The sequence below is a fragment of the Octodon degus genome, unplaced genomic scaffold (genome assembly GCF_000260255.1).
Source record: "Octodon degus isolate 3935 unplaced genomic scaffold, OctDeg1.0 scaffold00113, whole genome shotgun sequence".
Lineage (NCBI taxonomy): Eukaryota > Metazoa > Chordata > Mammalia > Rodentia > Octodontidae > Octodon > Octodon degus.
The window spans coordinates 7,170,259-7,197,811 of record NW_004524689.1 but is presented as its reverse complement, the minus strand read 5'-3'; the positions used below and the strand labels follow the sequence as shown (position 1 = coordinate 7,197,811).

At 54.2% G+C, this 27,553-nt stretch overlaps 1 long non-coding RNA gene across 1 annotated transcript in view; it reads left to right on the top strand.

The window, feature by feature from the left end:
- Positions 1-27,553, top strand: part of LOC111812111 — a 78,646-nt gene that overhangs the window by 26,261 nt on the left and 24,832 nt on the right. The window contains exon 2 of the long non-coding RNA XR_002817703.1: positions 5,367-5,524. This is a non-coding gene — a long non-coding RNA (uncharacterized LOC111812111). The remainder of the gene's footprint in view (positions 1-5,366; positions 5,525-27,553) is intronic.

Here is a 27,553-nt window from a genome sequence, read left to right as displayed (position 1 = left end):
AATCCTGGCCCTATCCTCTCTTCCCTGCCCTTTGTCCTTTCCATCTGCAGTCACTGGTACAGGGGACTTCCGTTTTCCTTTGTCACCTTGGGAAGAGCCCAGTCCAAAGAGAATCTGGAAGTCCCTCCCCCGGCTCAGGCTCCACCCCTCCGGCCTCTCCCACCCCTGGGCCAGCAGTGTGGTGGCGCACAGTCCTGGCTTCGGCTCTTTTCCCAGTGTATGACCTTGGGCGGGTCCCATCCCTCTCTGTGCCTTGGCTCTTGAGCCCCAGTAGAGATAACCATTAACCTCACTGAGTTCTTGTGATGATTATATGTATTGATGCATTAAAGTCCTGAGTGTTCAGTGCTTAATAAACGTAAGTGATTGTTCTTTTCCTCCTTTTGACTCTGTCTGGAAGCAGAGTCTAGGAACCTTCCCCCTGCCTCATTGAGGCTTTTTGATTTATCAAATGCTTTATGGCATATTCTATGTGCTGGGTACTTTTTTCAGCACGTTGCCTGCAATATATCACTTAATCTTCATGATTAGACCCAGGAGGAACTGTTATTATCTTTGTTTTACTGCTGGGGAAACTGAGGCCCAGAGAGGGTAGAGTAATTTACTCAGGGTCACACAGCTCAGGGGTGGCAACCTGGCCCCAAAGCCTATGCACTTAACCCCTATGGCCTGCTGCCCAGTGATCTGGTGGGGTGGCATGTGGAGTGGGGTGTGTGTGTGTGCGTGTGTGTGTGTGTGCGCGCGCGTGCGCTCGCCTATGGATCATCAGTGACCCCGTCCTCTTCCAGGGCCCTGTTCTGGGTGGAGTGACTCTCCCTACCCCCACACCATCTATCTCACCCCAACTTCACCTGGGCTGTCCTGAAAAGGTGGTGGTTTCCATGGATACCCGTCTCCCTCTGGCGACACACCCTTTTCTGTGTAACTCTGTTCCCTAGAGTTGATTGTTTTTGGCACACAACTCTGTAAACTCATCCAACAATTAAAAGGGAGGAGGGGTGGAACCAAGAGGAGACAGATAGTGACTGGGGGCTGAATGACACATAGGAAGAGCCTCTGGGTTGTGGGTCCCTCCCTGTCCCCATCAGCAGAAAGGCCACACAACCGGCCGCCTGGGAGCTTCCCTGAAGTAGCTCTGATTCCCTCCATTTGAACAGTGTTCTTGGCCCATTTATCTCCTTCAGAAATCTGAAAGGCCCCATTCTCAGAGCCAATGAGAGCATCTCCAGGGGCCACCTGATGCCGCGAGATGCCAGCTTGGACCCATTTGAATATTTACTGCCCTTGTTTCGGTTAATTGTGTATGTGTTTGCCCTGTTTGTGTACCATCAAATACCTGCTGCACTGGGCGTACCCATCCTAGGTTGTGTGAGATCACAGATGAAAAATGCACTGAAAAACATTTTCGTGCCGCAACACATCAGGTAGGATTTTTGTATTAAGATGTGGATTTTTTTATTGTTTTTTTTTCCCCTTTCCATACAGCCTTGAAGTTGGGCAACGCACACGTCTGTGTTTTTGTTTTGTTCACTCCAGGTGGTTTATGAAATCTGCTCATTAGTGCCCTGTCCTCTCTCCACCCCAGCTGCTCTTCCACGTCTCTCCTCACAAACGCAGATCTTTCCCCGCCATCGCCTGATCTCTTCTTGCCTTCCTGGCTATGTAGACATTTGCCCGGATGAAAAGCCCAGGTCCTTGTGGCTCTGTGTAACTGCAGTCCCAAGTCTTGGGGCAAATGTTCCTTACGGTGGGGGTTCCTGATGTAGGGGCGGTAGTAGAGCTTCCTCAGGTTGTCTCACCCCCTTGGAGGCTCTTGACACAAAGTGGTCTTCTCCTGGGTGCCTTCCATGTCAAGTGACAGGCAGTGAAACTCTGTGGATAAGGCTCGGGGGCACCTCCTGCTCCCCAGGCCTTCCCCTACTTCAGCACCTGACCACAGTTACTACCGCTGGTCGTGATCTCTGAGCACGTTGGGGTGGCCCTGTGGGATTTGCCGGACACCCTGGTAGTGGCTGGGAGAACGAGGTTTAGAGTGAGGAAACAGCATCCGGTGAGGGTGGGTGCTGAGGCCACTTGGGCAGGAAGGAGGACCTCACAGTGAGTCGGCCCTGGAGCCGAAGCGTGGGTCTGGGTCTGGATGCGTGTGACCTTTGGCAGGTCACTTCATTTCTCTGTGCCTGCTTCCCTAATCTTTCCACGGGGACCAAAATCCTTCCTGTCCTGGTGTTTAAAGAATTCAGCAGGATCATGCATGTGGAGCCCGGGCACTGTGCAAGGCAGATAGAAAGCATCTAGTTAGTTAATATCATGACTTCCTCGGTAAGCCCATTGGCCGAAGGTGAAAATCACGGTCCATGCTGCCTGGTACTCCCAGCCTGCCTGCTCCCTGGCACCAAGTAGGTGCTTAGCCAGTTCTCCTTGCAGTTCTTGGAGGAGGAATCGGTGCTCCCTATCCACCTGAAAGTTGCAAATTTGAAGCAGAGGAGGGGAGCAGACCTACACTGCAGGTTGGGGCTTAAAGGAGTGAAAGAGAACCAAATGTAAAAATAGCCAGTGGGTGTTCTGCCAGAAAAGCGGGAGAAACCCAGCCCGTCTGATCCTGACATGAAGTCGGAGCCTAGTTCGGTTCCACTGATAGTTGCACTGCCCACTGTGGGCCAGCTGTTGTGCTAAGGGCTGGCGACTCAAAGATAATTAAGACTTGGTCGCTTCCCGAGGAGTTGAAAGTCCAGTGGTGAAGACAGACTCCTGGACAAATTACTTTGGCCCGGTGTGGATTTAAAGGCCACAATGAGGGGTGTACAAGGAGCAGCAGAGAGGGCCCACTTGGGGCAGGCTATAGGAGGCTGCCTCGCCACGAATGCCCCTCCACGTCCCTTGGTCACCACAGCCTGCTAGGTGAGAGGGGAAGAGGCATCCTGTCTTCTCTCTGCTCTTCAGTTACCTGGTAAGGAAGCGGAGATGCTGGGAGATTAGCTGGCCTGGCGAAGGGCCCATGAGAATTAAGTGGCAAAGCCAGGCCTTGGACCCACGGCTTCTGATCCTTGGCTCCAGCTTGCTTCTGTAACTGCGCTTGGCGGCTCACCTCTTCAGCCTGGGGCTGCTGGTCAGAGATCCACGTTCTGGGCTCTGTACCGAGTTTTGTGCTGCTGCCTCTGTCCTGGGTCCTTGGCCGTGGGAGGGTCCTGCTGCAGGGCAGGCCCTGGGGCCTGTGCCCTGGTTTGGTAAATGGGTCAGGCCACTGGGCTGGGGACAGTCCCAGCCTAAGGCCACACCCTGGTAAGCCTGGGGGATGGCAGGAATGGGGAAGACTGAGATGTGGAGGCTGGGCCACACCCTTTGGTTGTTCTCTCTGCCAATGCTGAGATGCTCCCCCTGGCCTGGGCAGGTGCCTCTGTTAGCAGGCAGAGACCAGTACGAGACCCCAGGATCTGGAACCCCCTTTGGCACCAGGGCATGAGCCACTGGGTCATTGTCAGTAGATGTGTCGTCGTACCTCAGGCCCCTAGCTCCTTCAGGAGTCAGGAAAGTGGGTGTGTTTCTCTTAGCTTTTTTGGGGGAAAATAAGTAGGCCCCTTTTGAAGAGCTGAAGGGAAGAGGTCAGTGTCAGCCCCTGCTGTGTAAGAGGTTGGCTTTTAGGTGGGGTCTTTCTGGTGGGATACTGGCATGAAAACCTCCACGGGAGAGTACACTGGGGAGTGGGAGTTGTCGGGGGTCTGAGGCACCTTTCTGTGCCCACAGCCTGTTGTGGTGTGGGGCTGCCTGCACTTTAGCGATTCTATTCCAATAGGCAAGGGATTTTCGGAGCCCAGAGGAGTGAGTCTCCCAGCAGCCCTGAAGTTCCCATTAAAGTGTTTTTTCCTCTTTTTTAAAGAAAAAAATATTCCCAAACTGGAAAACAAAGGAAATCCACTTCCCCCAAATCACACGAAACTCACATTAGGGGCCTGGCGGGAATCCATGGAAACCAGGAAACCCGATGTTAACCCTGTGTGGTGCTGAAGAGTGGAATGGGAGCCAAGCATACCACCCTAGACCTCTGTCACCATCCATCCCTACACCAGCCCCAGGGAGCTGGCCTCCGTGGCATTGCCCTGGCAGCGGGGGGAGCTGGTGCTGAAGCCTTGCCCTCACGGAGCCAGGTCGCCTTCTGTGCAGGCCCAGCTTGGGGGCAAGACAGGAGCGGCTCACCCACTCCAGGGAGGACCACCCGGGAGCTCAGGCATGGTGAGCCAGGTTAGAGAGCCTGCCGGGCAGCTGTCCACTCTGTGCCACCTCGTGCCGCCAGGACCAAGCCTGCTCACCTCCACCAAGGGATGCTACTGTCCCCTGGCAAAGAGGCAAGGAAGGGATGGAATGGCAGCGCTGGCTCTGCACGCAGCAGGGTGGGCGTGAGGACAGCTGGAGACCCCCCTTCCCTTGCTTTTACATCCGAAAGGTTGTGGGCAACATTGGTAGTGTGTTGGTGTCTGCACGGATGCAGGCTCACTTTTTCTAAAAAGGCTGAAAATATTTACAGGTTTGAAGTTGAAACGCAAACAGGAAAAGCCCTTTAAAACTGTGTAGTGGATATTCAAAACAGGAATCACCATGGAAACACCACAATATTTGCTTGAATTGACACAAAGGTTGCTGGTAGCAGGGCACCAACTTTCTGTGGCCACTTTTATTTATTTATTTTTTTGGCTCAGCACCTATCACAAATGAATCTCTGCCACCTCCTTCGAGGGTATTGTATTAACACCCTCTTTTCTTCTTCGTGAGATGAAATCGCACGGTAGCAGAGTTTTGGGGTAGGTGGCAAAGAAGAGAAAAGAAACCGTATTCACCATCCTGGGTAGCTGCAGAGACACCTGTTGGTTGTGTTCTTTGAGACTCCCATAAGGCTGGAGGGCGCTCATGGGTGCAGCTGGGACCTGGCTTGGGAAGATCTGGAGGGAGTGGGGATTGGGGACCCAGAGGCTTGGTTCTGTCCCATAGACCTCATGTGTTCCGATGTTGGCTTGATCCACTATCAGGCTGACCTTTCACCCCACATCCCAAGCCTTGGGTGTGATCTCTCTGTTGTTACCTAGGGTGGCACCTGATTGGTCTAGTATTGTTCTCCCTGTTTGATTATTTTATTAGGTGCGACACTGCGTAGCTATTGGCTAATAATTATGCAAGGGGCACCTCGGCTGCAGGGTCAGGCATGGCATGCACCATGGCAAGGTCAGGTGCTGATTGATGAGCAGGATCCAAGAATCCTGCCTCTCTGGCTAGTCACCGCACAAGGTATGGGAGCCTCACCCCATTATCCTCCTGTGTGCAGCAGCTTTGTGGGTGCCACTTGTAGCCTAATCTTGTTTTCCCTGCTCCTTTGGTAGGCACACAGACCTCACTGACGGAAGGCAAAGGCCACCTCCATCCCACCTGCCCTTCCAGCTGCCCCGGCCACTGATCCCTCCTTCATAAGGGGATCCTGCAACTCCCCAGTGCTGCACATTGGAATGGACTTCGGACTCTGGCCTCTTGGGATGCAAAGGTAGTTGCTCCCAGTTCCCAAGATGCCTCGGGAGGTGTGGGCTGGCTGGTCTGGGGGAGCTCCTTAGAGTAAGGATGGGATAGGCCCTACACTCAGGTTTCTCAGTGGGTTGTAATGTGAACAGTGGTAGCTTACACACCATAAGTGGACACAAGAAAGAAATGTCCGACGGGGAAAGGAGCCCCATCTGGAAGGAGGCATCTGCATTCTGGTCTTGATTTTGCCACTGACTCGGCACACTGCTTCCTCCACTCTGGATCTCAACTTTCTCATCTGTGGAATAAAGAGATTGGAATCACTGGCCTTGGAAAGTCCTCCCAGCATTCCCAGGGGGTGGCAGTGGGTGGGTATCTCAGGTGAGACTGCTAGATCTGAGCATCCTCATGTCAGGAACCAGCTGGCCTTTCCTCTGAGCTTGCGTGGGGGTGTAGCCAGCGTGGGAATGACCTGTGGGGCTCTGTATGGGCTCCAGCCCAGGCAAGACCTTCCTTGGGCAGAAGCTGCATGAGCCTTTGATTCAGACTTGGAAATAGCCCCTTGCCTAAGGCTGGTGTACAGGGCTGTTCTGTCAGATATTTACCTGAAGGTATTAAACTTGACAGTTCTTGGGGTGTGGGGATTGGCACACAGTGGTGACGCATGGCATATTGGTCATTGTTCAGTATTCTCTTGAGATCCCGGGGGAACCAGCCCACAGGGTTCCATAGAAGCCGTGGACAGGGTCTGTAGGGTGGGGCCTGCAGCCAAGAGTCTAGAGATCTAGGGTCTGGGGAGAGCGAGGCTGGGGCTGCTTCTCTCGCATGTGCCAGGCTGGAGTCAGCACCCCCAGCTCAGCCGCCACTGACACTCCAGCAGGTGGGTCCTGCCACTCCCTCTGTGGCCTGACTCTGCGACTTCGGACTTTGAACTTGTGAGGAGGAAGTACTGGCAGAGATGGGCACCATGGTGCCCGCTGTGATGCCCGCTGGGCTTGGGAGGTCTCCAGAGCTTCGATCCTGCTTCATTTCAGGCTGTGCCTCCTCAGGGACTAACCGAAGCCTAGAATACGGCCCCAGGATTTGCAAATCACATGCAAACACAGCCTCCGGCTGCTGCGGTGGAACAGCCATGTTGCCGGGACTCTTCTTCCTGGAGTCCAGGAATTGGTTTGTCCACACTGAAGGGGTGCTGTCGTTGTCCCCTGAGAGCTGGCAGGGCTGCTTTGATTTTTGCCTGGAAAAGGCCGCAAGCGTAGTTTGGTTGTACCACAGTCGTGCTTGCATTTGGCCTTCTTTACTGTCCCTCTTTACTGCTTCTGGGACTCTTCTTGCCTCACTATGCTGCCTCTGATCATCATCAATGCTGGACAAATACACATGCCTCAGCCTGGATCAGTCTGCCCTGTGCCCTGGCCCTGAGCGGACTACCAGGTGCCTGCAGAGCCCCGTGGAGGGGACCACAATCACCTGTTCTGTTCTCTGTAGCAGGCTTTTTGTATTTTTCTTTCTCTGGGCAAAACATGCCCATTAGTTTTCCCTTTCTGCAGTTTCCACTCACTGTTGACTCCCAGGGGCCGAGCCAGCTGGGATTTGCACCCGGCACAGGGTATGGGCTCAGCAGGTCCGGTGGGACTCCCGCATCCTGGCATTGGCTGTCTTGGGCTCGATAATGAAGCTTGGGAGGAACTCTGAGGGCTCCAAGAGGGAACGTCATGGCCAAGACCCACCTTGTGTCCCCAGCCCTTTCCAGTGGTAGCTTGGCCGCGGGCTGGGGTCCTCTGTGGCAAGGATGACCCATGGTCTCAGAGGCTTCCTGCCTCACGAGCGAGTCTGTGCTTGGTCTGGACCACAGGCCTGATCCTGTCCGGCTCAGATTCTCTGCATTTCTGGCTATTCTACAAAAGACTTGTTTGCAGCTGTTTCACATTTACAAAGCGTCTGGTGTCTTCCACTCTCCAGCGGATAGAGCCAAAGCCCCTGTCCTCATGGTAGTCTGGTAGGGGAGGCGATAACTGGCATCTTCATGGGATCAATGTGCAGAATGGAAATAGGATGAGGGCATGGGAAATGACTGGTGACACTTGGGTTGGCTCAGACGAGAACTCTATTTTTTTTTGTGAGACAGGGTCTCACTAGGCAGTTCAGGCTGACCTTGAACTCACTATGTAGCCCAGGCTGGCCTCAAACTCATGGCAATCCTCCTGCTTCAGCCTCCCGAGTGCTAGGGTTAGAGGACAACTCTTTAAGGATGTGACTGTCAGCTGAAATTTAAGGACAGGAAGTGAACATCCATCTGAGGAACAGGGGAGAGAATATTCCAGAAAGAGAGAGCAGGCAGTTTAAAGGTCCTAAGGTAGGAGGAGCTCACTGCATTCAGTAGTGAGAAAGAAAAGGAAGAAGCCAGGATGTGTAGGGCTTTGAGGGCCTAGTGAGAAGTTCTGGGTTTATTTTTGGGTGATCCTGGTGGATTTTAAACAGGACAATTTTTTAATTTGAAAATTATTTTTTATTTATTTGGTACAGGGTCTCACTGTGCAGCTCAGACTCATAGTCATCCTCCTGTCTCAGCCTCCCCAGTGCTAGGATTGCAGGCCACCACACCCAGTTTCAGTGGCCAACACAGCACACCCGGGGTTCTGGGGCCAGCACGGCATATGGTACTGAGGATCGAACCCAGGTCCTTGTGCTTGCCAGACAGGCAATTAGACTGCTGAGCTATCTCCTCAGCCTCCATGGCTCTTAACGTCTGTGGAGTTTTGAGTTCTCGGGTTGCCAAGAAGGGCCCATTTGAGTCTGTGGGCACCTCCTGGCCAGTTTACAGCTGTCCACCATGGAGCAGGATGGGGCTTGGGCACCCACTGTCCTCTTGGCCCTCAGACTCTGCGTGAAGCCACTTTTGGGATCTTGGCTCCATGACTTACTTCTGTGCCAGGCCTGGTGCTGGTGTAGCTTCTCTCCATGTGGCTTTAGATATGATCTGTGTGCTCCAGGCCTGAGTTCCTGGACTCTTTTCCTGTGTGTCTGGTCATTTAGACTCAGCTGAGAGTTTCTCTGAGTGCTGAGAAATGAGTTTGTCTAAGGCCTGGTCATGCACAGGGGTCCCGCCCAGCCTCCAGCCCAAGCTCCTTGGCTGGGATCCATAAGTCTTTCCACAGGGAAAGGTGTGAATTGCCCCACCAGACCTGAAACTGGCTCATTCCCTTTTTCTGGGGCCAGACTGAAGCAGGCAGGCGATCCCAGCACCAGTGCTGGAACAGCTAGGAGATCCCTGAGCCCCACCCCCAGGGTCAGTGCAGCCCCAGGCACTGCTGTGTAGTCTGGGAGCAAGCAAAGGCCTGGCTGGCACGGACTCGAAGCTGTCACCACCGGCTGCTGGGCCCCATGAGCACTTGCCCAGGCTGGCAGCAGCATATCCCCAGCCATATGGGCCAGCTCAACCCTCCAGGAAAGCTCTGGAGGCCTGACCTCCAGGGGGAGTGGCAGGAAGGGCAGACTGGTGACATCTTGCAGGGGGCATCAGGGGTGTCCCAAGTGAGAAGCAATATGTGGCACAGCAGCTCAGCCCTTCAGAAAGCTCTGGAGGCCTGACCTCCAGGGGCATAACGGGAGGGAACAGCGGGGCAGGCTGGCAGCGGCTGGCAGGGAGGTAGGGAGATGTCCCAGGCCCACAGCTGGTGCCTCAGCTTGGCTCAGAGGGGTGTGGGCCTGTCTCCCTGGGTGTACCTCTGGGAGGATATGTCTGGAGGGGGCAGGCACATGTGTCCACGCTTTTCTGCTCTCAGCCTCTATAGTCTGCACTAGATCCATGACCTTCACCCCTAAATGGAGTGGACAGTTCTAATGCCATCCTCCAGGGCTTTGATCTGACAGGAGGCCAGCAGCTCTGGAGTGCGCAGCTGCAGTGGGGGATGCAGAGGGTGGGATCAGGAGTGGGAGGTGCTGTGAGGGGAGTGGGGACCCGTGGCCTCTGCCACGACTAAATGACATGGTGCTCCGGAGGATCCAGGGCTGCAGTCCCTTTGGGCAGGGCTGGCACATGGCTGGGAGGTGGTTTTGGGAAGACATCTGGTTCTGCCCTGGGTAGGAAATCCGTCTGATGGCGCAGGTGCCCCGCCCTCAGGTTTCTCCCTCAGTTCTTCCTCATTGAGTCAAGAAGCCTCTGAGCCCCACCAAGCACTGGTCCAAGGGAAGAGGGATAGAGAGCCAGCAGCACCTGCCTGTCTGGAACCACTAGGCAACTCTCTCTGGGGCTGCAGTGAGTGGTTGTTTCAGGACCTCTTCCCTGCCACAGTCCCTGGGGGATCCCAGCAGCACCTTGAGAAAAGAGGTCAGGTTTTGCACGTGTGAGTGACTCAGCGGCTATAGGTGGTCCAGTCCTTTCTCAGACCTTCAGGCTCCTTCTACTTTGTCCTCTGCAGGGTTCCTCTTAGGCAGGCTTTCTCTGGGCTTGGCTCCTTGGCATCCCTGGGGAACAGGAGCCTTTTTGGCAGCCTGGGGCGGGGACCCCTGTGGCCGAATGGGGCCTGAGGAGTAGTGGTGTAATTACACACTAGTTTTTCCTCCAGAAATGCTAATTGGGAAAAGCAATTAAAAGCAACTCTTTTCCCTTAGTAATCTGTGTTAAAAGCTGGTAACGAAGTTTAGGGCCGTTGCGACTGAATATTTCAGCTTCAGCGATTCAAGTCAAAACAATCCGAGCCCAAGAGTTTGCCAGCAGCTTAGCTGGGCCCAGGCAGCAGCTGGGAGTCCCGATGTTCTATCTCGTCACCAGTGTCCTGTGTCCTGTGCAGCTCCCAGGCAGAGAGAAGAGCAGTCCCAGCTGGGGAGGGAGGTCGCAGTAACAGGGAAGTGGGTCCCCTAGGGTGTCTCTCAAAAGACAGGAACAGGAAATACATTTGAGTAAGAGGGGGGAATGGATAGCACCTAGTGTAAGGGGAAAAACTGGGGAAGGGTGGGCCAGATAGGATGAGAGAGAGGAAGTGGGTACTTGCAGAACCCATAGGGTGGGCCAGGGCTCAGCCTCCTGGGCTCAGCACCGGAAGAAGCAGTGGTCCAGCTCTGACCTCTGACCTACCCTCATTCGTCTTAGTATTCATCGGTCATTATTGAGCAACACTGCGTGCCCATGCCTCTTGCTTTGGGGACTAGAAATTCGACAGCAGATGCAAGAGCCAAGATCTCCTGCCTTTGGGAATCTATACTGGGCACAGGGAAGCAAATGATAAATGAGATAAAGGAAAACAGTAGATGTCAGATGGCAATGATGTTAAGGAGAAAACATAGGTGGCTTTAGAGAAGGGAACTGGGCGTGGGAGAGGTAGGTAGATGGTTTGCAGGTTTTTTGTTTTTCGTTTTAGATACGGGGTCCTACTATGCAGCTTGGATTCATAGTGATCCTCCTGTCTCAGCCTCCCCAGTGCTGGGATTACAGGCATGCGCCACCACGCCTGGTTTCGGTGGCCGGCACAGCATATGGTACTGGGGATTGAGCACCAGTCCTTGCACTTGCCAGGCAGGTGCTTAAACTGCCGAGCTGTCTCCTCAGTCCTGGTTTGCAGTTTTAGGTGTGGCTTCTAGGGAAAGGGTCACTGAGATGGTGACATTTGGATGAAGATAGGAAGGAAGTGAGGGGGTGATTAACACCTGGGAAAGAGAGTTCTCAATAAGTGGAACGGCAACTATGAGATCCCGGAGCCTGTGCAGCCTGCTGGAGGGTAGCAAGAAGGCTGGCCACCTAGAGGGAAAGTAGAGGTCAAGGGGGGCCTGGGGCACCCATGCATGTGCAGGCCTTGGGGGCGCTTGTGAGAACGCTGGCTGTCACCCGGAGTGAAATTGGATGCTTTTTGCAGAGTTCTGTGTGACATGAGCTGATTATGCACAAGCTCTTTATTAAAAAAACAAGACCCAACTGTCACCAACTCCTCCCCTCAGGGGTCCCCTATGTGTTGGTTCCCCTGCCTTTAATGCACTCTCTTCCAGTGCCATCTGGGGGGTGGCAAAAGGGGTGCTGAGGGATCTGCCTTGAACTCACCCCACCCCAACATCGCCTCCTCTCCAGGAGCAGTTCACAAACTGGGTCTTGTCACTTTAAGCAGCCCCCCGCCTGCCTTCCCTGGCCTGCTTTATCTGAAGTCCAAGCGCATGTTGTTCCAGGACCGATCCGCTTTAGCTAATTAATAATCTGACAGGAGCCACCCAGGGGATTAGCCACGGAGCTGAGCTCCACCAAGCCCCAGCAAATGAGCCCTGTGCTCCTTGGGGACGTGGAGGTGACTTTGGGGGGTGCAGGGAGAGGGGACCCCCACATGTGAGCCATGACATGGGACTGTGTACGAGTGACCAGTGATTGGAGAGGGGGGACAGGAGGTGGGACAAGAACCTCTTAAAGGAACCCACTGTCCCAAGATGGCACTGCCCCTGACGCTCCTGTCACCTGCCAGGTACTCTGTTCTGAGCAGCTGGGATAGGATTGCTAGAGTTAGCAAGAAAAGATACCCGACACCCCAGTGAAATTTGAATTTCAGATAAACAACACCTAATTTTTAGTGCAAGTATGGTCCCTATGACATTTGGGGTACACTTATGCTAAAAAGTATTCATTGCTCATTAGAAATTCAGGTGTCACTAGGTATCCCGTATTCCCTCCAGCCACCCTGAGTAGGGAGGGCTGGAAGCTTTAGGACTCTCTCTTAAGTGTAGCCTGGGGCTCCCTCTGTGGGAGCTGCTTCTTGGGGAGCCACCTGCAGACTTTGCAAGCAGGGTGGGACTGGGGTCACAGTGACCTCCGCTGTCACAGTGCAGGAAGAGGAGGGTAGAGGCTGCTTGTCAGTCTCCCAACCCAGATGGCCCTTGAATGTGTGACATCTGTGGTCCCAGGGCCGGAGAGTGGCGTCTCATGGCTGCCTTTCCCAGGTGAGGCCACTGTCTGGGCGCAGTCCATGGGCCTCTCCAGGGGCTGTGATTTAGTTTGCACCAGCATCCACTGATGACAGCCACCCCAAGCCCAACGAGAGGTGGATAGGTATGGCCTACAAGCCAGAGGGAGCTAGGCAGGGTCAGGGAAAGATCCTGAATGACACTTTGCTAAGTAGAGCCACCTCCATGGCCCAAGCCCTCTGGGCACCGAAAAGAAGTACCCATCTACTGACCTCTCCAAGCCCACCCCCAAGGCCATGGGGCAGCCTGTGTGGCTTCTTAGGGAGGGCATGCTATTCATGGGCTGGGCTGGCTGGGTTGGCATTCTAGGGGCAGGGAGGGTGGGTCTTTATTGGAAAGCTTAATGGGGTCCTAACTGGTCCCATGCGTGCTTCTGACCCCTCTCAAGCTGGCTCTGTTCCCTGTGGTCAGGAAGCTCAGGGCAGTAAGAGGGCTCTTCTGCCAGCTGGTGGAAGTCCAGCCCCCCGCAGCCAAGGGGCCCAGTGCCAGGCGGGCACTGCCCTGAGGTGGGAGTGCTCCTGCTGGGCCATGCGTTCTAGGAGTTAGTAGCATCCTCACCCTAGGAGGTCTCCTCTCCCCCAGCCTCTTGGGTTGCCTCCCCCCAGCCTTTCCCGGCACAGACTTGTGGTGGGAGCAGAAGGGGCTGGGGGTGCCAAGCTGGTGGGAACCTCTTCCGCTTCCTGAGCTCTCAGCCTCTTCCCCAGCGCGCCCGGTGGTTTGGCCCTGGTTCTCTAGCCGTCTGCTGCCCGTGCTGCCTCTGACCGACATCGTTAGCGTGGGTATTTATATTTCATTAACGACATTAAGCCCAAATGGCATTAAAAGCAAAGCTGGTGATAAATAGCTTATTAATAAACAGGGAGTGCTCCTTGCTGCCTGGCCTCTCCCAGCCCTGGTATTAACCCTTACTGCCCTAGATAAATATGCTTCACCCCAAAGATCATGGCTCGAAAGATGGGGCCGGAAGGGCCTGTCACGTGTGTGCCTTCTACCAGCTATTCTCTGATCCTTATGTCTCACATCCCAAGTGGGCCAGTCCCGGGTCACTCACACTTACGCGAGCCACCCAGATCCCTCCTCACAGCCTCTTGTCAGCCCTCCTTCACCCTCTGAGCCTCACTAGTTTTGATTCTGGAGATGGAGTGTTTAGGAAGTGTGGCTCTTCCTCATCTCCTCGTAGCTCTGTCTGAAGGAGGTTCCTGGAGTATTTGGAATACAAAAGAGTCATGCCATGAAAATCACCCCAGTGACAACAGTGCTAATCCCAGCTAACAGGCTCTGGGTGACACTGTAAAGAGGCCTTTGCTGATCATGTGCAGAGCTCCAGTCCTCCCAGACACCCCAGGGAGCGTCCCGCTCAGCCTCATGTTAGAAGGGGGAAAGCTAAGCCGCTTCACCAGCTGGGGCTCACAGTACAGTTGCCGGGCCCCCGTCATTGTGCGGTCTCCCCCAAGACAAGACGGGGCTACCCCTGCCAGGGCTTCTCAGAATGGTGTCTCTAGTCAACCCAACCTGCCTCTCCTGAGTTCCCTGCCCTTGGGATGCCCCAGTAGAGGCCTGCATGGAGGCTGGCAGTCCGGAGGTCACAACCGTACACTCCACAGGCCACCCCCTCCCCCTAGATGGCAGAAGTGCCAGCTGCGATGTCCACGGTGACCGCAGCGAGCAGAGACCTCCGAAGAGTCTTCTGCTTTTAGGTGGAGCAACTTGTATGTTCTATGCTCTGGGGGAGGAGAGACCATCCAGGTCTGGGCTGTTGGGGTTCAAGTTAATGTTCTGTGTATGTGAGGTCATCTCTTAACACCTCCGAGACATAGGGAGCCCTGGGTCTTCTCCTGCCCCAGCTCCCTGGATGAATTGGTGAAAATAAGACTAGAAATCGGAACCTTGTTTAACACTTGCTAAGAGGCCCCGCTACAAATCTAACAAGGAATCTTGTCATCAGCCCAGTCCATTTGGCACTGTGTGGGCCACACACAGCTGTTGTGAAGTTTTGCCATGTAGAGAGGAAGGAGAGTAGAAAGCAAGCTGCCATGTGGTCCCAAGGAAAGGACAGGGGTAGAGGGCACGGTGTCTGTCCCTGGTGCTCAGGGAAGATGGAGGGTAAATTAATTAGCAGGACTCAGCTGCCTCTGCCTGGGGACAGGACTGGTTCTCCCAACCTGGCCCAAGACAAGAAGAATGCAGGGAAGCAGCAGGCATAGGACTGGTCAGCAGAGAGCAGGAGAGCACATCTCACCTGGGGAGCTGAGCCCCCACACCCCAAAGGAGGCAGCAAGCAGGGGGGACCCGAGGGAGGTCCGCCTAGGAAGTTCCAGTCACCCACTTGGCCTGGGAAGAAGCTCCTGCTTGCTCAAGCCACACAGGCCTTGGCTGTCACAGCGGAGCACAGCGGGTAGCTGAGAAGGGTCAGCACAGCCGAGCCACAGTTGTCCCCTGCATTCCACTGTAAATGAATAAGGCACGTGTGTTTAAATAGCAGTCAGAGACCCTAAAACACAAGCACGACCCAGAGGGAGAATCGAGAGGCAGATGGCAAGGGACAAGCTCTGTGACAGGATGCCTGGCCTGAGTCGCCATGCAGGCACCATTGTACAGAGCACAACTGGCCCGTTGCCACGCTCACCTTCTTTGTCCTCCTCGGTGAAGTGGGCACAACTGTTCCTTTGTCGCAGAGTTATGAGTAGGCCTGCTCCTCCTCACTTGTCGTGGCTTCTTGCTGAGAAATGGGTGCAGAATCAGGCGTAGCAGCAGCAGTGGTAAGGGCAGCCTGTCTTCCACTAGCTCAGAGGCAGAGTGGGGGCAGAGGGCAGCCTTGGACCCAAGGTCCGCAGGTGTCGGTGTGACCTCTCTAGTTCCATGAGAAATGGCTGGGGATCTGCCATGTGATGCTCCTCCCTGCCTTTGCAGCCACTGTTGGTGAGATGGGTCCGCTCCCCACACAGCACGCACCCACCAGCAGTGGGCTGGGCCCTGGCTGATAGACATGAACACCACCTCACCACACCTACGTTTGCAAAGCTGGGGACAGGGATCCGGCTCTGCCAGGGGTCAAGGTGGGCTCTGCCCTGGATGTCTAGGTGAAGGGTTTTCCTCTAGCTTTGGTGGAACATGGATGGCAACCATTGCTTCTGCCATGCTTTGAGATACACCTGCATACACATCTGTGTGATTCCTTAGTTCCCTGCGTATCAGAGAGATGAGTGTGTACAGACCCCTTGTCCCCTGCAGCCTCCTTGAGGGCAGCGTCCCCCTTTCTTCCCAGCCCACTCACAGTCTAGGCTTCCTGTGTTCCCCAAGGGTAGGGGCTCAGCAGGGGCAGGGTAGGTGGCCACTGCCTCCCAGGGGAAGGGTCTGAGAGCATTTGCCTTGCTTCCATGGAGCAGCAAGCTGACCTGGTATCATCCCTCATGCGCCACTTGTCAGCTTGAGGATGTTCTGAGCGTCTACTTATACTTAGGAGGAACCAGTATGAGAAGCTGTGGGCTTCTCTGATTGCCCACCCAATCCTACGCGGCCCAAGACAAGGAGCAGGAAAGGTGGTCCAGGGAGTGGGAAGGGGTAGCAGGTGGGTAGACACCTCTGCGGCCAAAAAATGGGCCTGGCGCTCTATGTGCAGAATTTTGAGTGCACCAAAGACCACTCAGGTCCAGAGCATTTTCTTTGCCTCACTCCCTCGCCTCCAGGGTGACAGAAACAGCCTCCCTTTTCCGTGGCACTCTGGCCTGACTGGGACACAGAGAGGGAGGCCCTTGGAGAGGTCCCAGGACCAGGGCTGGCCATCAGCTGGGCTGTACCAGCCTGTGGAGGGGGCTTTCCCCATGCCACCTCCGGGCAAGGCGGTCACCACAGGAGGGCACCGGATTGGGAAGGCAGGAGGGGTCGCGTGCTTTCTCTCCTCTGGAAGTTTCTCCTACTTTCATTTTCCTTTTGCCACTTTTTTTTTTTCTTCTTCTTCTTCTTCTTCCTTGGGGTCTAATTAAAGACTTGGAGCCATTTACAGCCTGTGGTTGGCTTTTTATTTGGAGCCTTGGCAATTACCTCCTGCCCTAAAATAAGTTTCGATGGAACAGGGGTAGGATTTTTCTTTTTGGCCAAGTTTTCCACTTTAATTTTGCCACGTGTGCGTGTATATGCACGTGTGTTGGTATACATGTGCGTATACGTGGTGGGGCATAAGGAGGCCTTCCCCCCACCCCGCGCCTTTCCAGATGCCGCCTCCTCATTACTGTCCCCACCTCAAGTGTCCCTGGGCCAAGGAAGAGGCTGGACAGCAGGAACAGTCTGTTGGCAGCCTTACCCTGCCTCGAGGCTGCCCTGTGACAATAGGCAGGTCACTTGCTGACTCTGTCCCAGTTTCTTCATCTGTGAAGGGGCCAGTGGGCTGGGTAGGCTGGAGGCCTCACTCCCTGCCGTTTTGGAAGTGGGTGGCAAAGTGTAGGGGGTGGAAGCTGCCACACCAGCACCACCAGGCCTCATGTCTCCTCACCTTGTGTCTGAATGGAAACACTTGCCACATACCCAAAGCCCCATCCCTGCTTAATCCTTGATTCTCCTGGTCAGTGTGTGAACAGGTACACCGGGCACCCTTTTATAGCTGGGCCCTGTAGCTAGAGATAATTAGTGGCTTTTCTGATGTCATTTGACTTAGAGGGGACAGAGCCTTAGGATTCAAACCCAGGTCCGGTAATCTTCCCAGTACCCATACCCAGGACCAGCAGCATAATTAATGGGGCTCAGTGCAAAAGCAAAGCATGGGATCCCTTGTTCTGAACTTAAGGAGAGAGTGACAGTAGAGCATCAGCCCAAGCAGGTGTTTGACTGCAGACTGCACCCCAAGAAACTGGCTCTGCCTACTCCCCCTTTTGTCTCCCTCTCATGCCTGCCACTCTTTCTCTCTCTATAGCAAGGGGGTACTGGGGCTCCATCCTGCCAGGAGCTGAGTTGGGCTCACCTGGCCTCTGTGCCATAGGGAAGCACAGTGTAGACTCTTTGGGGTTCCCCAAGTCTCCTAGGGTTCTTGTGACCTACTCAAGGCCACCTGAGAATCTGGATTGGTCTGAGATGAGGAAATAGAAAATGAACATGTGACGCACACTCGAAATCCCAACATGGGGTACTGAGGCAGGAAGATCACAAATTAGAACCCAGCCTGGGAAATTTAGTGAAACACTATCTCAAAATTAAAAAAAAAAAAAAAATTAAAGGCCGGAGACATAACTCAGTGTGAAGGTCCTGTGTTCAATCTTCTGTACTGCTTGAAAAAAGACTTGGTAAGAGCTCTGTTTCTTTGGGGTAGAGAGTGATGCTTTGGGGAGTCCCTTGATCCCATTGAAGAGTTCTGTGAGATGATTTTCTGTCAAGCCAAAGCAAGTGGTGACCTGCCAAAAATATTCCGGTCACGCAAGGCTCTGATTGCTTTGCTTTGGGTAGAAGGTCAGGCAGCCCATTGCTCGGGCCGGTCTGGAGCCTTCCGAGCTGATTCCTGGGACTTGGAATAGCCGAAACTCTTACCAAGTGGCAGTGGAGGGAGGGAACACGTAGCTGGGCCTGAGGCGTGTGTAACAATGTGTTTATGTGCCAGGAGGGGCACGACTCACTTGGGCCAGGCGGCTGTGTAAGTCAGGGCTATTGGATAAATGGCCTTTGCCTGCCCGATGTGTCCTCCTGCATCTCCCCGTGGTACCCCTCTTTTCTCTTGTGCTGGTGCCTCGCCAGGACCCCTCCTCAGCTCTCTCTGCTGTGCCACCTGATACTTAGAAGCCCTCTAAATTATGGACCTGCTTTAGGATGAAATGTGTCTTGAAAGCCACAGCAGCTAGTTTTTTAAGAAAAGGGGAACAACTTTCTCTAACCTGGGGAGGTCTGGGGTGGGAGTCCCCGGCCCGGAGTCAGAGGCAGTTGGAGTATAGGAAGTCGAGTGCCCGAGTTTCCAAGGACTGATTAGATGGTATGCCAAGTGTATTAAATTTTGCAGACATTTTAACAGCAATATGCTAGATAGTTGGGTGTCCCCTGAGGCTGCTGGATTTTTTATATCCTTCACAGAAGGTCAGAACCCTCTTCTGCCTGCCTCCCCCTGCCACCCCGTGCTCTCTGCTTCTCTCGCTCACCCTCCCTCTCAGCAGTTCCCCTTGCTCCTCACTCTCCGCTCATTGGGAACCTGAAAGATGTCTCTGGTCCCTACCAGGGAGAGGGCGCGAGCCCCCCATCCCTCCTGCTCTGCCTTCATGAGGAGGGAGTGGTCCCAGAGGTCTCCAAGGCTGGCGGGGGGGGGCACAGATGGGGCGCTGGATTTCTGTTTTTGTTTCTCCCTGCACCCCCTCCTCCCCATTTCCCTCCCTCCTTATTTTTATAGAAAAAAGGCAGGAAAAGAATCCATCTGGCATATGAATAATTGAAATGGCTCAACTCTGTTCCTGTGGTTGCTGTTTGTTCTCAGCTCCCCCGGCCCCAGCCCATCCCCCTGAGTGCGGGTCTCTCGGTGGAGGAGGAGGATGTGGGGCGTTCTGAGGGTCTCCGGTGAGCCCCGGGCTCTCCTTAACCTTGAGCCCTTTCTCCCTGGGATTGATCGGTCTGAGTGCAGGCCCTCTGGAGCTGTCCGCGGGGACAGCCACCCCTGGCTAGAGTCTTCCCAAATATCACTCAAACTCCAGCCACTGCTTTAGCTCCAGGGCCTCGAGGGGCAGCTTCTTCTGGCCTTGACATCTCCCAGGGTCCCGCAGGTCCTCTGGTTCATGCCCAGACTCCTCTTGTCCCCGAACCTTTGCCCTTCTGTGCTGAGGGCTTGGGAGCCGGCCCCAGTTGTGTCTGTCTCCACCCCGAAGCTGCTTGGCACCTTGCTCAGAGGCCTCTGAGACATCGGTGGCCCCTGCTGTGCCCACCCTACCCCTCTGTCACCCAGCTCAGGCTCCTGCAGGCTGGAAGATTTCCACAGCTTCAGCTTTGGATTTAATAACTGAGCTCCACAACTTTGTTTTTGGGATGAGTTGGGAGAAAACACCTCAAGCCAGCACAGAGTAGGCTGGGGCAAGGGCTGGGCTGGGGACATCATGGGCTCTGGCCTGGCTCCAGCCTGCTGCCTGTTAGCACCGCAGAGCCAGGATCAGCTGCGCACCGCACCCTGTGTCCAGGCTGAGAATTCACTGTCTCTTTAAAACCATTTGGAGGAAAAAGAAAAGAACTTTAGTGCATTAATTCTAGATGAAGATGGGCCTCCAGATGACAGCCTGCTCGGCACGATTCCCTGCAAGCCCACTTCTCCTCTCACCTCCTCGCCTCCCAGGCCCCTCTGGCCACCTCTGGCTCTTGGCCCTCCGGCCTCCTCCTTGCTTCGTGAGAGGCTGATGTAAGGGTTGCATGAAGCATGAGTGTGGGCTTTCTGTCGAAGAAGTCAATACTCCCGTTTGTCTATTTGGGACGTCACGTTTGTGTCTTGTACATGCTATCGACCTGCCGTCCCGGGCCCTGTGGTTATAAAGTGCATCTCAGGACCACCAAGGGGCTGGGGTGGGCGTCACCACAGAGCGAGGAGGCCCCGCCTCTGTGCCTTCCGGGTTCATCACATTTGGTCTCAGACGCCCCCTTCCAAAGAGACTGCAGGGAGAACATTCTAGATCTTTTCTGGGTTCGTTAAAAAGAAAAAAAAAGTCCAGTCAGCAAAAAGAAAAACTCAGTAGAAATTCAAATCAGGTTTGTTAATATATAACTATAAATATATAAATATATAATAAATATAAAAGTCGTTTGTAAAGACTCCTACACATGTTATAAAAGCTGCGAAATGTCTGGCATTCCAGGGCCTGGTACGAATAATTAGATATTTATATCCAATAAAACTGGTTTGATGGGGAAATCGTTTCCCTCGGAGTGGATTCTCAGTTGAGGATGAGTTTCGGTGGTTGGGGTTTTTTTTTTCCTGACAATAAAACCAGGGGTTTGGCACCCACAAATGTATTTCCCATAAATATCTAAATCTCTTCTTTCTAGCGTGAGCTCTGCTAGATGGGTCCTGTCATGCCAGCCAACTCTCCTCACCCGCCTTTTCAGTTTTGCGGGAGCAACGTGTCTGTGGCTGTCCTTCCCGCCCCTGTGCCTGTGTCCCCGCACCTTGCACCTGCAACCTGTCCCCTTTTGCTCACATCCAAACCCAGACAACTGCTAGGGCCTCTCTGATTTGCTGGTTACTGGTGTTTGTTTGGTAGTACTGGAGATTGAACTCAGGGCCTGTGCATGCTCCTGCACTGTGCCATTGAGCACATCCCCAGCCCAGCTGTCTTGTTTTGTGATTGAGTTTTGCAGTATAGTTCAAGCTAGACTTGAACTCACTGTGTAGCCCAGGCTGGCCTCAAACTTGTGGTGATTTTCCTGCCTCATCCGCCCCATTGCTGGGGTTACAGGTGTGCACTATATTTGGCTACTTTGTTTTCCTTTGAACAGTTTTCTGGGATGGGACTTCTGCTCTGGTTAGCCTTAAAAACCCAATCTAAGAATATTTCTGATCGATTTTTTTCTCTTCTTTTTCCTTTTTTTTTTTTCCTAAGCATCTCCTGCTCCCAATTTTCAGGTCCGCTTCCTTTACCCACTACTTGTAGCCCCTTGTCCCCCACACAGCCTTCTCAGCCTCGACCATGTGCCTGAACCCTCTGGGGAGGCAGGTGCCTCACCCCCTGGTGCGGGGAGCTCCCCAACCCCCATCTGGTTTCTCTTCCATCTGTTCCACAGTTGCAGGCAGATGGAGCCAGAAGGTGCCGCCGATGGCTGTGACCTCTCTCTCCCATTATACAGATGTAGAGCTGAGGTCCCAAGTGGGGCAGATGGCATGGGGAGGGGGGCTGGCTTAAGGTTCCTAACTGGGAGGGGTGGAGCTGGCCAAAAGGCAAGACCCGCTGACCCAGTTCATTGTGGGGGCCAGCGGAGAATGCACCAGATTTGCCCTGGGACCTGATCACAGCTCGGGCCAAGCAACTTCTCTTTTCTGAGCCTTGCTGTTCCGGGTGATCCTGGTCGTGGAGTTAGTGCTTATTATATGTGTGTATGGTTTTTGTGTTTTGAGACAGGTCTTACTATGTAGTCCAGGCTGACCCTGAACTCACCACCTAGCCCATGATGGCTTTGAACTCTCCTGGCTCGGCCTCCCAAGAGATTACAGTTGTGTGCCACCACACCCTATATAAACTCTAGGGCTACCAAGTGGGCCAACTGAACTAAAACACCACAAAGCCCGACAGGCGGTGCTGGGTGAATGGGGGCAGTCAGCTTTCTCCCTCACTGCAAAGGGAGGACAGCGGCCTCCTTAGGCCACTTCGATGTTGGCTGGACCAAGACTTTAGCACCACGGCTCTGCCTGTGTGGGGGCCGTTTCTGCCTTCTCCCTGAAGGGTGGTTTCCCCCTCTCAGGAGGGATCAGAGCATCTCGTGCCTGCCCAGTGTCCTCTGAGACTCCCCTTCAGCCAGGGAGGACAACCAAGAGGAGACCAAGGGTTCAACCCCAGAGGGCGGGGCCAGAGAAGCAGGGGTGGATGGCAATGCCCAGACAAAGCGCAACCTTTGGCCGTACCATGGCCGGGGCACTACAGGGTGGTGGCTCTGTTGCTCTGACAAAGATCTTTCGGATCGGGTGGCGCTCTGGGAAAGGTCCATGGGCTCTAGTAGGAGCTGCCGAGCTTAATTACAGAGCAGCAAATGGTGAAAATAGACCTCCCCGTAGTGCAGCTGGTTGCCACTGTCACATGCCATATGCCCCACACCCTTCCGCCACTGTGGTTCCCTCCTCACCAAGGACCCTGTGTGCTTGTGCTGGGCCTGGTTGGTGGCACTGTCCCCTGGAGGATGTCCCTCGTGGTGACACCACACAGAGCGGCATGTGCACAAATGTCACTGGCCCAGACAGCAGGAGTGACCGTAGCACTGGCGCAGCCCCTCCCAGTGGGCTCTTCCCTCCGCATTGTGTGCCCATGGGGCTGGATGCTGGCCTGAACAGCGGAGACACCTGCGTGGCTTGTTGTCCGTTGTTGTCTTTTTTTCTTCCTTCTTCCCCTGCCAACCCTCACAACATGTAGAAGAAGAAGAAGAAGAAGAAGAAGAAGAAGAAGAAGAAGAAGAAGAAGAAGAAGAAGAAGAAGAAGAAGAAGAAGAAGAAGAAGAGGAGGAGGAGGAAGATGAAGAACTCAAAGCAGAGCCTAATCTTCTCCTGACTGGCTCACAGAGAAACCAGTCAGATTTCCCCTTGTTGAGAACATTTTGACAGCATAAAATTGCTGCTGGAATGTGACTTTAACGAAAAGTAAAAAGAAAAAAAAAAAAAAAGAGAGAGAGAGAGAGAAAAAAAATCCTTCCTTCATGCATATGGAGTTTTTTGGAAAAAAAATGGTATTTTAATGCTTTCTATTAAATTGGGACTAAAAGTGGTGTCTTAATTTGCATGCATTAGCATATTTGCATATAGATCACTGAAATGGTGGAAGAGAGAAGAGCCTTTAAATGAAAATTCTTTTAAAGGCACAGGCCTGCCTCCCTCTCCCTCTCCCTCTGGGATTTCAGCTTGATCTTTTCCTCTCACCTCCAACCCCCACCTTTGTGTCTTCGAGCTGTGAATGGACCTGAGGGTCAGGATTCTACGTCTCCAGAGCTGGTTTAGGCTGGAGTCAGGCTGGAAACCCCGGATCCTTGGCAGCCAGGGGCAGCCTCCTGGCACAGGCAGGGTCCCAATTAGGGCTCTGGCTGTGACTAAGGGCACTTGGGCCTATGACAGTAGTTGTACTTCCCCTCCACAGCTGTTCCCCTCTTGCCCACCCAGGACATGTTGTTTCCCTGCAAGCCTGCCTTGGATACCTGTGTTGCCGGTCACGGGCCTGAGCCTGTGTCTAGCTGGCCACAAAGGAGGGGTGGTGATGCTCTTCTTCGGTTCTTCGCCGCGCCAGCATCTTGGGACTGAGGCCTTTCTAGCTTCCCTGTCTTCCTCACCAGGAAGGCCCAAGTTGCCACACTCCCTTTATCATTCGGGTCTTGGGTTCAAATGCCACCTCCTTGAAGTACCTAGAGCAGTTGCCCTCACTCCTGGTCACTGTCACCTGCTTTGTTTTATTGTCTTCATAAAACTCTTTAGCTGTTTACTTGATTATTGCCCCCCTCGCTCCCTCCCTTGACAAGGGCAAACTCCACAAAAGCAGGACTGGCATCGGTCCTGTTTACACCTGGGTTCCCAGTGCTTCAGAAGTTGCTGGGTCCATCATGGGTGTTGAGTGACTATGCTGGGTGAGGGAAAGGGAGCTAGTGCCCTTCCCAAGGCTGGCCCTATGTCCCCGGTGTCACTCCCATAGTGCTGTACTCCTGATTGCTTTCAGTGTCCTCAGCTTGGCCCAAAGAGCAGGCTGCACAGTCGGCCAGGGTGGGCTGATTTGAAGCTCTCAAAGAGTGTCTCTGCCTGTTTGGTTCCTTTGGATGGCAGCCTGGAGTGAGCACATGGCCTTGGTGACCAGGAGGGCAGGGTGGCCTGTGTGACAGGTCTAGCTCGGGGACTCCTCGGAGTTGATAAAGTGAGGATTGCCTTGTGTCCGGCCCAAGGCCCCCACCTTGGTAGCCACAAAACTCTCCCTTGGGCAGTGCTTTTCCAGAAATGAGAATTAGCCGGATTTCCAGGTGCGCAGCCAAGAGCTACAGCTGTCTATCCGCTGCTGCTGCTGCTGCTGCTGTTGCTGGCCAGTCCTCATCCAGGTGGCGGAGCCCTAGGAAATCCCACCACCTTCGGTCCAGGGTGCAGCCAGGGAAGGAAGGTCTGCCCCTCGCTTCCCTCCTCCGGAGGGCAGGGCTTTCTGAAAGGCCCCTCCAGGTTTCTAGTAATCTCGGCTCCCTGCCCAGCCTGAGGGGGAGGGCCCAGAAGGGTGAGGGGGACACCCAGGGTTGGAGTGGGGCTGTGCCTCCACCACTAATGAAAATCGGAAACCAATTGAGCAGGACAAGGTGCCCAGCCAGCAGGTTGTGGGAACGAGGAGCCTAATGGATGTGGCTGGTGGGGAGAGCGGATGCCTCATCGATCGCCCAGTGGCTATATTTATCCACCTTGGGTCTGTGGCCCCAGCAGCTGGATGGTGCAGGGATAAATAAATGGCCACTGAAATATTCATGAGCTGCACATGCACATCCGTGGTCCGGGGGACTGCCAAGGGCCTTTTCTTCCTTCCTTCACCCTGTTCCTCTGCAGAAGCCTTTCAGGAAATTCCTCCCACCTGGGCCAGGTGAGGCATGGCACAGCCCCACTGGGCACTCAGCCCAGCTCACAGCCCTGGAAGCACCTGCAGGCTTGGGCGCCTCCTTGGGCCCGGTGACTCCATGCTGCTGGTCCCTGCCTTGCCTTTGTCCCCCCCCCACAGACCCCTGTTCCTGTCCTGCAGCAATGGGTCAGACATGTGGGACCACAGCTATTTGCCTGCGTCCCATCCTAGACCGTGTGCTCCTCTGTGACAAGCTGCTGGTTCATTTGTCCTGCTTTTTCCACATGGCCCAGCATGGTGCCTGGCATGTTGTTGGGAGAGGGGCATCGGACGTGCTGAGTGAGACTTGGAGATGTGCCTGAGTCTCAGCCCTACTTTGTCTCATGAGGGACTCTATTTCGCTGAACTCAGTTTCCCTCTGTGAAAAATGGGACTCAGAGCAGTGTCTAGGATCTGCTTTTCTTTCTGAATGAGACTCCCTGGTAGAGCAAGCTAAAGACACGACTCTGGACCTGTGCAGATTCTGAATCAGAATCTCCAGAGGAAACAGCTGAGGGCTCCATGGACTTAGTGCACCTCTTGGTGATCTGCTGCTCACTGAGGTCCTCAAGTTCAGGCTGATGGCCTCCTGATGCCTTAGTCTGGGGCCCCTGTGCTCTCTGGCCCTAGGAAATGAAGTCAGGAGAGTGAGGGAGAGAATGCTCTAGAGTGGCTGGCAACCAGGCGTCCTGGAGAAGCTGCCTGGCTCGGGGTTGCCAGAGGACAGCTGAGTTTGGCCCAGCAGTGCTCCAGGGCAGGGCCTGGAAATGCTGCGGTGCTCCCCATCAGCAACAGGTGGGTGGGCCCGGGGCACGGGCATCTGGGCCTCATCCGTGACCTGTGTGGCCTGTTGCCAGCAGCAGGCCCAGGAGGGTGTGAACGCGGTGCTTGCTGGGTCCCCTTCACCTTTAGCTTTGCATCTTTCCTCTGTTAGAAGAAGGCAGGAGTCCTCACTGCTGGCCCCTGAGTAGGGGCAGTGGCATTGGCTTGACCAGAGCCGGCTGTGCCCACAGCCGCTCACCCTATGCACTGCCGCCCCTGGGCACCTACAGCTCGCGCTACCCTCTTTGTGCGGCTCGAGGGCCCAAGCTGCTGGCCTTTCAGATGGCACTAGGGCTCATCCCTGGCTGGGCAGAGGCCCACGTTTCAGAAACCATTTGACCCCGTTTAACTGAGGGGGCTGAAGGTTAAGCCAGCCATCTGTGGCGGTCTCGGAGGGCTCAGGGCACTGAAGCCCAGGGAGTCGCTGGGTCGGGTAAAGGCAGAACTTCTGTCCCTGGCACTAAGCAAAGAGGCGCCAGGCATCCCTCCTCCTTGCCAGCCCACCTCCCTCCCCAGCCAAAGTTTGATCCAAACAGAAGCAAACTTTAGGGACAGCCCTGGCGCTGCGTGGAGCCAGCAGAGCCTGCGAGTGGCAGTGAGAACACAGGGAGGTAGCCCGGCAGCTCTGGCGCCTGACTCCGAGGTCCCCTGTCCCCTCCCAGAACTCCCAGTCCGCGCCCGAGTTTGCAGGCGCCTCTCTCGTCAGCTCAGAATGCAGCTTGGGGCCCGTGGCGGCTCAACCTTTCCCTCTCCCAGAGCCCCGGTCTAATCAACCCCTATAATTTATGCAGAAAATATGATTTATATTTAATTTCACCACACTTGCATTGTTAATTTGAGATGTAATTAACCCGTCGCCATGACAACTAATTTTGTGATGCCGTAAATTACCGCCGTCTTTTCATCAAAATTCAGTTACTTTGGCTCCTGTGTGCAATGTACTGATGCAATTAGGTTGCTAAGGGCAACTCAAAAGTGTTCAATTTCTTTTGTGCAACTGCAATGGGGTAGAAGCTCCCTTGCGTACTCCCAGGGTCCTGTTAGCCGTGGGGCGGGGAGCTGGGGGTACGTGGCCCGCCCTAGAGGAATGTCATTGGAGAGCCGGCCTGGGTGGGCGCCCGCTGCCCCTACTTCTCTGCCTCCCACCCCCTTCTCTCTGGTAATTGTTTTTAAACAGTGGCCCCTGGACACTTGCTCCTCTCACAGGACCTCAGGGCAGCGAAAGGACTTCTTCTCCTTCCTCTGTCCTGCGCCTTCCTATCCCAGACATTCGGGTGCTGCACTCAGATAGGAAGGAACCCACCTTGCCTTTCTTCTCTCTTGGTGTTGAACTTGTTTATATAGATCTTCCCTTCGCCCTCTCTCTCTCTCTTTCTCTCTCTCTCTTTTTTCTTTATTTAAAACAAAAACCCTCTGTGTTGCTTTTGTCACGTTAATTCCCATTTTGCCAACACCAGGGGCCCAGGCAGACGAGTTACCAAGGAACACAAAATTTTAATTAGTGTATTTTAATCATTCAGGCTTTCCGAGCTAATCCACATGCCCTAGAGAATTCCCGAGATGCAGCTCTGCCCTGCTTTACCATTTATTGTTGAGTCTATTATAATTACTGTTAGCAGGTGGGGACTGGGAGATGTTTATTATGAGTTTTTCATCTTTAGTATAATTACCGAAAAAAACAAAATAAAAAGATGTCGTTGTATTTTGTTTCCTAGAATTTTTTTTTCCAGGGGAGGGCATGGCCGTGGGATTTTTTTTTCCCTGCCTCTTCCCAGGCAGGTGAGTTGGAGTTTCCACACTATAAGACACACACTCTGATAGTTCAGTGCTGAGCACACTGCAGGCCCAGGAAGGTGAGCAGCTGTCTGCTCCATCAGGCCAGGGGTTGTCCCTGCTGCCCCATGTATGGCCGCTCTACACTGAGAGTCTGGGCTGAAGCTGACAGGCCCAGAGCTCCCAGTGTCCCTTGAGCTCTCACTGGTCTGGGTCAGTCTGGCGATCGGCCGGGGTGGACCTGTTAGAGGTGAGAGTAACACCTTGTG